This window comes from Triticum urartu, chromosome 2A (assembly GCF_056163025.1).
Source record: "Triticum urartu cultivar PI428250 chromosome 2A, HENAU_Tu73, whole genome shotgun sequence".
In the NCBI taxonomy this organism is placed as follows: domain Eukaryota; kingdom Viridiplantae; phylum Streptophyta; class Magnoliopsida; order Poales; family Poaceae; genus Triticum; species Triticum urartu.
The window spans coordinates 732146441-732157080 of record NC_141874.1 but is presented as its reverse complement, the minus strand read 5'-3'; positions in this window follow the sequence as shown (position 1 = coordinate 732157080).

The window sequence follows — 10640 nt, the reverse complement described above, 5'->3', positions numbered from 1 at the left end:
TGCCTGTGCAGGCACCCGAGCCGCGAGCGCTGAGTGTGGAACGTCAGCAGCCTGCTGGCGGTGCCGCTACCGGCAAGAAACCTTGTCGCAACTAGTTGCAGCTCACTTAAGTTGCTGAGCGGACTCGAAGCAAAGTAAGGGCGCTAGCGGCTCGCTTAAGTTGCTGAGCGGACTCGAAGCAAAGTAAGGGCGCTAGCAGCTCACTTAAGTCGTTGAGCGGACTCGAAACGAAGTAAGGGCGCAACTAGCTTTGAGTCGGCTCCTCCGCGCACGGGTTTCCCATACAAAGGGCGGTCGTTCAAGGGAGATAACTTAAAATTTAAAAAAATCCGATTGCTCAAACTTTGGCAACTTATCTTCCTTACTCGTCGGCAGGTTGACGTGCGTGGTGGTCCTGAGCGCTCCGAGATCCACCAGCTCGATCTTGATCTAGTGAACGCATGGTACCATGAGTACCATGACGCTGCCGGTCCCGCGCCTCCCGAGATGGGCGCGGTGCATGCAAGGACGCCGAGGTCTTAGAGTGTGCCCGGTCATTGTGGGAGCCGGCTACGCCGCCGATGGGCAGCGCAGCCTTGCCCTGGGACCTGGCAGCACCGTGAGTTCCCTCGTCGACGCGTGTCCTTCCGCCGGCGCCTGCCCCACCAACCGTTCGCTCCGGCGGTGGCTGGCTCGGCGCGAACGGAGCAGCTGCCTCCGAAACTTTCTTCTTCGGCGGCATGTTGACGAAGATGATGAAGATCTAGCTCGCAAGAACGCCGAATCTGATGTTGATGAAGATGAAGAAGTCTAGCTCGCAAGAACGCCGGATCTGGTTCACACAACTTCGACGCCCCCTACCTGGCGCGCCAGAGATGCCGGGGATGCTGATCCACGGGCACCTATGGGACCGGCGGACCGGGTCCCTTTTGGTTTGGCGGGGGCGGAGGTCGCGCAAAGAGCAGATCGAGGTGGAGCACGTGAGCGGTTTACCCAGGTTCGGGACGCACGGATGCGTAAAACCCTACTCCTGCTTTGTGGTGTTGTATTGATTTCTTGCTCGAGGGCGCGGAGTGCTGCAGTGCACACCGGCGGCTAGCGAGGCCGAGCGTGAGAGGACGAACTGGCTAACCCCCCTTTACGTTGCTCACGGGCCTCCTTTTATATGCTCAAGGGGTTACCGACATAGCAACGGAGGTAAAGGGTAAAAACGGAAAAGGTGCTGTGGTAGGTACAGCTACCTGTTACAGTGTTATCATACCTAACCCTGGCGGCAGGGGACAAGGGCATTAATTGCCCGTCTGTGTCGCCTAAACAATACCAAAATGGACCGCTAGGGACGCCACCGTTTGCCACGATGGTTATCTTGTCAGCGCCTGCTTGCCACCTCGCACCCCTAGCTGCACGGCCTCCTGCCACGTGTGCTTAGGAGAGTCCTAGAGCGACACGTTGGCGGGTGTGCTGGAGCGCGGGCACGAAGTGGGGGTTTCCCGCGGCAAGCTCCTTGCCGCGGTCGTCGTCTTGTCGTGTTCGGGAGCTTGTCGCTCACCGGGCCTTGCCGGGACGCGCGGCGCGTCGCGGCAAGCTTTCTTGGTATGCCTTGAGTGGCCTTCCCGGCAAGCTCCTCTTGCCGGGGTCTTGTCTTCTTTCCGGCCAGCTTCTCTTGCCGGGGCCTTGGTGGGCCTTCCCGGCAAGCTCCTCTTGCCGGGGCCTTGGTTTGAGTACTTTGTTCTTGAATGGTCTTCAAAGTAGCCGCGGAGGATCTTGGCGGTCACCCGGCAAGCCTTGCCGCGGGATGCTGCGACTGCCTATGCACAAGTTCGGGATACTAGGGTACCCCTACTCTAGTACACCGACACCTTCCGGCATGGTGTTCGGGATACTAGGATACTAGGGTGTCTAGACTGTCCTGCCGATCGAGCTCGGCTTCTCTTTCTTCGTACATGCGCACTCGAGGTGAGTCATGAATTATGTCACAGGGCAAGACTGCCTCTGCGCCGTACACCATAAAGAAGGGTGTATATCCGGTACTACGATCCGGCATGGTCCGCAACCCCCAGAGTACGGAGTCGAGCTCCTCTACCCAATGCGTGTTAGACTCCGTTAAGGACCGCACTAATCTGGGTTTAATGCCGCTCATTATATGACCATTTGCTCGCTCAACATGGCCATTGGTTTGCGGGTGATAGATTAAAGCATAATCGAGCTTGATGCCCATTTTGTTGCACCAGAGTTTTACCTCATTGGCCGTGAAGTTCGTGTCGTTGTCAGTGATGATGCTGTGGGGGACGCCATAACGGTGTACGACCCCGGATATAAAGTCTATCACCGGTCCAGATTCGGCTGTTTTAACAGGTTTGGCTTCTATCCATTTGGTGAATTTATCCACCATGACCAGTAAGTATTTTTTCTTGTGGGTTCCCCCAGACCGCGAAGGGCCATGTAATGGGGATTGTTTGGAGGGCGGTGGGTGGCATGTGGCTTTGGTTTGCAAAAAGCTGGCAACCAATGCAGCGTTGGACCAAGTCCGGTGCGTCTGCCCGGGCCGTCGGCCAATAGAATCCTGTACGGAAGGCCTTGCTTACAAGAGCCCGGGCTGCGGCGTGGTGGCCGCCGAGTCCGGCGTGAATTTCTGCCAAAAGGTTCCGCCCTTCCTCTTCGGAGATGCACCTTTGAAGGACTCTGGTAGTGCTTTTTTTATACAGTTCTCCCTCATGGACCCTGTAGGCTTTAGATCGCCGCACTATGCAGCGTGCCTCATTTTGGTCCTCTGAAAGTTCCTGCCTAGTTAGGTAGGCCAGTAATGGTTCTGTCCATGGGGCTATGATGGCCATTATTACGTGGGCTGAAGGTGTTGTTTCGGTGGCAGAGCCTCCGATTATGTCCGAGTGTTCGGTATCGAGGGTTGTGGCCGAGTCAGGACTAATATTGCCAGTGTCCCCCTCCCATACCACGGATGGCTTAAACAACCTCTCTAAGAAGATGTTGGGGGGACCTCATCGTGTTTTGCGCCGATGCGGGCGAGGATATCCGCCGCCTGATTGTTTTCCCGAGCCACATGGTGAAATTCAAGCCCTTCGAACCGAGCTGACATCTTTAGGACGGCGTTACGATAGGCCGCCATCTTTGGATCCTTGGAATCAAAGTCTCCATTTATTTGGGATATTGCGAGGTTCGAGTCCCCACGCACCTCCAGGCGCTGAATGCCCATGGAAACTGCCATCCGAAGACCATGTAACAGGGCTTCGTATTCGGCTGCATTGTTGGAATATGTATATAGTATCTGCAGTGCGTATTGAACTGTATCTTTGGTTGGGGACGTCAGGATGACGCCAGCCCCCAGTCCAGCCAGCATTTTGGAGCCGTCGAAGTGCATAATCCAATTGGAGTACGCGCCGTACTCTTTAGGGAGTTCGGCTTCTGTCCATTCGGCGACAAATTCGGCCAATACTTGCGATTTAATGGCTCGCCGAGGTTTGTATGTTATGTCGAACGGGAGGAGCTCAAAGGCCCATTTGGCAATCCGGCCCGTGGCGTCGCGGTTGTTTATGATATCATTTAGTGGCACCTCCGAGGCTACTGTAATCGAACACTCTTGAAACTAGTGTCGCAGTTTCCGGGATGCCATGAATACCGCATAGGCTATCTTTTGATAATGTGGGTACCGTGATTTGCATGGAGTGAGGACAGTGGATACATAATATACCGGCTTTTGAAGAGGGAATTTATGTCCGTCCGCTTCTCGTTCGACGACGAGCACTGCGCTTACAACTTGATGTGTTGCCGCAATGTACAACAGCATTGGTTCGCCGATGTTTGGCGCGGCCAGGATTGGGTTGGTTGCTAGTATGGCTTTCATTTCTTCCAATCCGGCTGTGGCAGCGTCCATCCGCTCGAAGTGTTCAGTGCGCCGAAGGAGGCGATAAAGGGGTAATGCCTTTTCTCCTAAGCGGGAGATAAAGCGGCTTAAAGCCGCCACACATCTAGTTAGTTTCTGGATTTGTTTGAGGTCCGTTGGGGTAGCCAACTGTGACAGAGCTCGGATTTTGGCCGGATTAGCTTCAATTCCTCTACTGGAGACAATGAAGCCCAGGAGCTTTCCGACTGGTACGCCGGAAACGCATTTTTCCAGATTGAGCTTGATGTCGTATGTTCGGAGGTTGTCGAAAGTGAGCCTCAAGTCGTCTATTAGAGAGTCGGCGTGTTTGGTTTTAACGACCACATCGTCTACGTAAGCCTCAACTATTTTGCCGATCTGTTTCTCCAGACATGTCTGGATCATGCGCTGATATGTTGCGCCGGCGTTTTTGAGCCCAAAAGGCATTGTGTGAAAACAGAAGGGGCCATATGGTGTGATAAATGCCGTTGCGGCTTGGTCGGACTCCACCATCTTAATTTGGTGGTAGCCGGAGTATGCGTCGAGGAAACACAATGACTCTTGTCCTGCGGTAGCATCGATATTGATCAATGCAGGGGAGGGGGAAGGGATTCTTTGGGCAAGCCTTGTTGAGGTCCTTGAAATCGACACATAGGCGCCAGGATTTGTCCTTCTTTGGTACCATCACCAGGTTTGTTAGCCAGTCCGGGTGTTTTATTTCTCTGATGAATCCGGCCTCCAATAACTTGGCTAGTTCCTCTCCCATAGCCTGTCTCTTAGGTTCAGAGAAACGCCGAAGAGCCTGCTTGACTGGCTTGAATCCTTTTAAGATATTAAGGCTATGCTCGGCCAGCTTGTGTGGGATTCCTGGCATGTCTGAAGGGTGCCAGGCAAATATGTCCCAATTCTCGCGCGGGAACTCTCATAGTGCGGCGTCCACGACGGGGTTTAACTGTGCCCCGATGGAGGCTGTTTTTGTAGGGTCCGTTGGGTGGACTTGGAATTTGACTATTTCGTCCGCTGGTTTGAAAGAGGTGGACTTGGATCTCTTGTCAAGTATCACGTCGTCCCTGTCCACTGTAGAGCGCACCGCAGTTAATTCCTCGGCCGCAAAGGCTTCGGATAATGCCTCAAGGGCCAATGTGGTTGTTTTGTTTTCGGCGCAGAGTGCTATGTCCGGATCACTAGCGAGAGTGATGTTCCGTAGGGCCTGGGCATTTTGAGCTTCATGTACCGGTAATGGGGTATGGCTTGGAAGATCGTGAACGTCTCCCGCCCTAGAAGGGCGTTGTATCCGCTACTGAAGGGGGCCACTTGGAATGTAATTTCTTCGGACCTATAGTTCTCCGGCGTGCCGAATACCACAACTAGTGTGATTTTCCCAGCACAGTGTGCTTCCCGACTGGGGATGATTCCTCTGAAAGTTGTGCTGCTTCACTCAATGTGGTTCCAGTCTATTTCCATTTTTGAAGAGTTTCCTCATAGATGAGGTTTAATCCACTGCCGCCGTCCATGAGTACTTTGGTGAGTCGAAAGCCGTCCACGATTGGACTGAGGACCAGTGTCGTTGATGCTCGGGCTGTTTGGAATTTGGGTTCATCACTGGCATTGAAGGTAATAGCCGTGTCGCTCCATGGATTTATTGTTGCTACGTGGCAGATTTCGGCAATGCTGCGGAGTGTTCTCTTGTGCCTATTATTTGATGCGAAGGTCTCAAAGACTGTTAATAACGTATTGTTATCACTGGGATGGTGCTCTGTGGCATCTGGGATGAGAAGGTCCTCGCCACTTTTGGCCACCTGCCGGAGTATCCAACATGCTCTAAGGCTGTGTGTTGGTATGGTATCCGCTGTACTATGAATTTTGCAGGGTCTGTTGAGCCATCCCTCCAATACGGTTCCGCGCCCTGTAGAGGGTTTTTGCTTCTTTGTAATTAACTCGGGTGTCTTATGATAGTGCACCCTTTTTCCTTGGACTGGGTGTATATACGGAGCCGGATTATCCCAAAATTTTGTTTCGGTTTTCTAGGCGCTTTCCATCGCACAGTACTTTCGTACTATGGACGCCAAGTCAGCGAAGCGTGATATGTCATGGCGACTTATGGCGTTAAGGATTCCCTTGTCCGTGCAGTTATTACAGAAAAGTGAGACTGCGTCTTCCTCGCGGCAGTCCTTAACCTTGTTCATCACAAGGAAGAATCTGGCCCAATAATGATGTACTGTTTCATGGGGCTCTTGCCTAATGTGGGAGAGATCGATTATGTCTGGGTGGGTGGGTGGTTTTGAGTCCGAACCCCTACCCAATCTGAGACCCAGGGGCCGAGGAGTTTCCGATCTTGGAAGTTCAGATTCTGGGGTGTTGCCAGATGAGTCTAGCCCGCTACCTAACTTTAGGTTCAGGGTTTGGGTGATGTCCTCCCGTAAACGGGTATCCGGCTCGGAGAGCTCAGGAATTCGGGCAGAAGTAGTCCTCAAGATAGAGGAAGAATCGCCGCATTGTTCCTCCACCACCGCAACATGATGGGTGACTGGTGGAGAGTTAATCTCCCTTCAATCGGGTTTAAGCCCAGTCCGATCATAGTCCGTAGCGACTCCCAAGGTGGCGATGCGATCCAAGAGCTCATTTAGGGAAGAGAGCTCCATTGGATCCATCTGCTTGGCGAATTCCGAGCCGACATGGAGGCTGTTTTCGATGACCCGAGAAGTCATCGTTGGTGCAGCAGCCGAACAGGCGGTCATGACGAAACTGCCTAGCCGGAGAGTTTGGCCGACAGCCAAGGCTCCCCCGGCGGTAATGTTGTTTTTAACAACGAGATGAGGCATCCTTCCTTACGGCGACGTCACAGAGGAACTCTCAATGAAAGCACCAATGTCGGTGTCAAAACCGGCGGATCTCGGGTAGGGGGTCCCGAACTATGCGTCTAAGGCGGATGGTAACAGGAGGCAGAGGACACGATGTTTTACCCAGATTCGGGCCCTCTTGATGGAGGTAAAACCCTACGTCTTGCTTGATTTATTCTTGATGATATGAGTATTACAAGAGTTGATCTACCACGAGATCGGAGAGGCTAAACCCTAGAAGCTAGCCTATGGTATGATTGTATGTTGTCCTACGGACTAAAACCCTCCAGTTTATATAGACACCGGAGGGAGCTAGGGTTACACAAGGTCGGTTACAAAGGAGGAGATATACATATCCGTATTGCCTAGCTTTCCTTCCACGCCAAGTAGAGTCCCATCCGGACACGGGACGAAGTCTTCAATCTGGTATCTTCATAGTCCAACAGTCCGGCCAAAGGATATAGTCTGGCTGTCCGGAGACCCCCTAATCTAGGACTCCCTCAGGTGTCCTTAGATTATCTTGGGGATGCCATGGGAATCCCCAAGCTTAGGCTCTTGCCACTCCTTGTTCCATAATCCATCAAATCTTTACCCAAAACTTGAAAACTTCACAACACAAAACTCAAAGTAGAAAATCTTGTGAGCTCCGTTAGCGAAAGAAAACAAAAGACCATTTCAAGGTACTGTAATGAACTCATTCTTTATTTATATTTGTGTTAAACCTACTGTATTGCAACTTCTCTATGGTTTATAAACTATTTTACTAGCCATAGATTCATCAAAATAAGCAAACAACGCACGAAAAACAGAATCTGTTAAAAACAGAACAGTCTGTAGTAATCTATAGTTAGCACAAGATCTGGAACCCAAAAAATTCTAAAATAAACTGCTGGACGTGAGGAATTTATATATTAATCATCTTCAAAAATAATTAACTAAATATCACTTTCCAAATAAAAATGACAGCAGTTCTCGTGAGCGCTAAAGTTTCTGTTTTTTTACAGGAAGTTCAACAAGACTTTCCCCAAGTCTTCCCAACGGTTCTACTTGGCACAAACACTAATTAAACACAAAAAACACAACCAAAACAGAGGCTAGATAAATTATTTATTACTAAACAGGATCAAAAAGCAAGGAATAAAAATAAAATTGGGTTGCCTCCCAACAAGCGCTATCGTTTAACGCCCCTAGCTAGGCATAACAAGCAAGAATATATCTAGGTATTGCCATCTTTGGTAGGCAATCCATAAGTGGCTCTCATAATAGATTCATAAGGTAATTTAATTTTCTTTCTAGGGAATTTTTCCATGCCTTTCCTTAACGGAAATTGGAATCTAATATTTTTCTTCCTTCATATTAATAATTGCACCAATCGTTCTAAGGAAAGGTCTACCAAGAATAATAGTACATGAAGGATTGCAATCTATGTCAAAGAACAATAAAATCTACGGACACATAATTCCTATTTGCAACAATAAGAACATCATTGATTCTTCCCATAGGTTTCTTAATAGTGGAATCCGCAAGGTGCAAATTTAGAGAGCAATCATCAAAATCGCGGAAACCTAACAAATCACACAAAATCTTCGGAATCGTGGAAAGAATAGCACCCAAATCACATAAAACATAGCATTCATGATATTTAATTTTAATTTTAATAGTTGGTTCCCACTCATCTTAAAGTTTTCTAGCGATATAAACTTACAATTCAAGTTTTTCTTCATAAGATTGCATCAAGGCATCAACGATATGTTTAGTAAACGCCTTATTTTGACTATAAGCGTGAGGACAACTTAGTACGGAATGCAACAAGGAAATACAACGAATCAAAGAGAAATTTTCATAGTTAAATTCCTTGAAATCCATAATAGTGGGTTTAGCAACATCTAGGGTTTTAATTTCTTCAATCCCACTTTTATCAATTTTAGCATCAAGATCAAAAAATTCCGAATTGTTGGAACGCCTTCTAGGTAAAGGTGGATCATATTCAGTCCCATCATTATCAAGATTCATATTGCAAAACAGAGATTTAATAGGGGACACATCAATAACTTTTAGATCTTCATCTTTATTTTCATAGCAATCCAGTTTAGCGGCCATCTTATTAACTAAGGTAGCCTGCCTATCCGAAATTTCAGTAGTTAATTTCTCAAGATGAGCAATTTGGGATCTTAAACCATCGAATTTTTAGACATATCATCAAGCTCTTTATTCATAAAACTTTTCTGTTCATTAAGCTCGTTTCTGAAGAAACTATTATGTTCAAATTGCAAAACCATGAAACTCCTGACATTGCTTTCGATCTCTTCTAACCTTTTAAGGTGAAGGTCACCAAATTTAGGTAGAGCCATAGTGAAAAGCAAGCAAACTAACACACAAGCAAGCAAAAATCAAGGGGGCAAAAAGAGGAAAATAGAGAAAGAGGGGGAGGATAGAGAGAGAGGCGAATAAAACGGCAAGGGTGAAGTGGGGGAGAGGAAAACGAGAGGCAAATGGCAAATAATGTAATGCGGGAGATAAGGGTATGTGATGGGTACTTGGTATATTGACTTTTGCGTAGACCTCCCCGGCAACGGCGCCAGAAATCCTTCTTGCTACCTCTTGAGCACTGTGTTGATTTTCCCCGAAGAGGAAGGGATGATGCAGCAAAGTAGCATAAGTATTTCCCTCGGTTTTTGAGAACCAAGGTATCAATCCAGTAGGAGGCTACGCGCGAGTACCTCGTATCTGCACAAAACAAATAAATCCTCGCAACCAACGCAAATAGGGGTTGTCAATCCCTACTCGGCCACTTACGGGAGTGAGATCTGATAGATATGATAAGATAATATTTTTGGTATTTTTATGATAAAGACGCAAAGTAAAAGCAAAAGGAAATAAATAAGTATTGGTAGATTAATATGATGAAGATAGACCCGGGGGCCATAGGTTTCAGTAGTGGCTTCTCTCGAGAGCATAAGTATTCTACGGTGGGTGAACAAATTACTGTTGAGAAATTGATAGAATTGAGCATAGTTATGAGAATATCTAGGTATGATCATGTATATAGGCATCATGTCCCAGACAAGTAGACCGACTCCTGCCTGCATCTACTACTATTACTCCACTCATCGACCGCTATCCAGCATGCATCTAGAGTATTAAGTTAAAGAAAACAGAGTGACGCCTTAAGCAAGATGACATGATGTAGAGGGATAAACTCATGCAATATGATGAAAACCCCGTCTTGTTATCCTCGATGGCAACAATACAATACATGCCTTGCTGCCCCTACTGTCACTGGGAAAGGACACCACAAGATTGAACCCAAAGCTAAGCACTTCTCCCATTGCAAGAAAGATCAATCTAGTAGGCCAAACCAAACTGATAATTCAAAGAGACTTGCAAAGATAACCAATCATACATAAAAGAATTCAGAGAACATTCAAATATTATTCATAGATAGACTTGATCATAAACCCACAATTCATCGGTCTCAACAAACACACCGCAAAAAGAAGATTGCATCGAATAGATCTCCAGAAGAGAGGGGGCGAACTTTGTATTGAGATCCAAAAAGAGAGAAGAAGCCATCTAGCTAATAACTATGGACCCGTAGGTCTGAAGTAAACTACTCACACTTCATCGGGGGGCTATGGTGTTGATGTAGAAGCCCTCCGTGATCGATGCCCCCTCCGGCGGAGCTCCGGAACAGGCCCCAAGATGGGATCTCGTGGATACAGAAAGTTGCGGCGGTGGAATTAGGGTTTTGGCTCCGTATGTGATCATTTGGGGGTACATAGGTATATATAGGAGGAAGGAGTACGTCGGTGGAGCAACAGGGGGCCCATGAGGGTGGAGGGCGTGCCTGGGGGTGGTAGGCATGCCCCCCTACCTCGTGGCCTCCTCTTTTGTGTCTTGACGTAGGTTCCAAGTCTCCTGGGTCTTGTTCATTGAGAAAATCA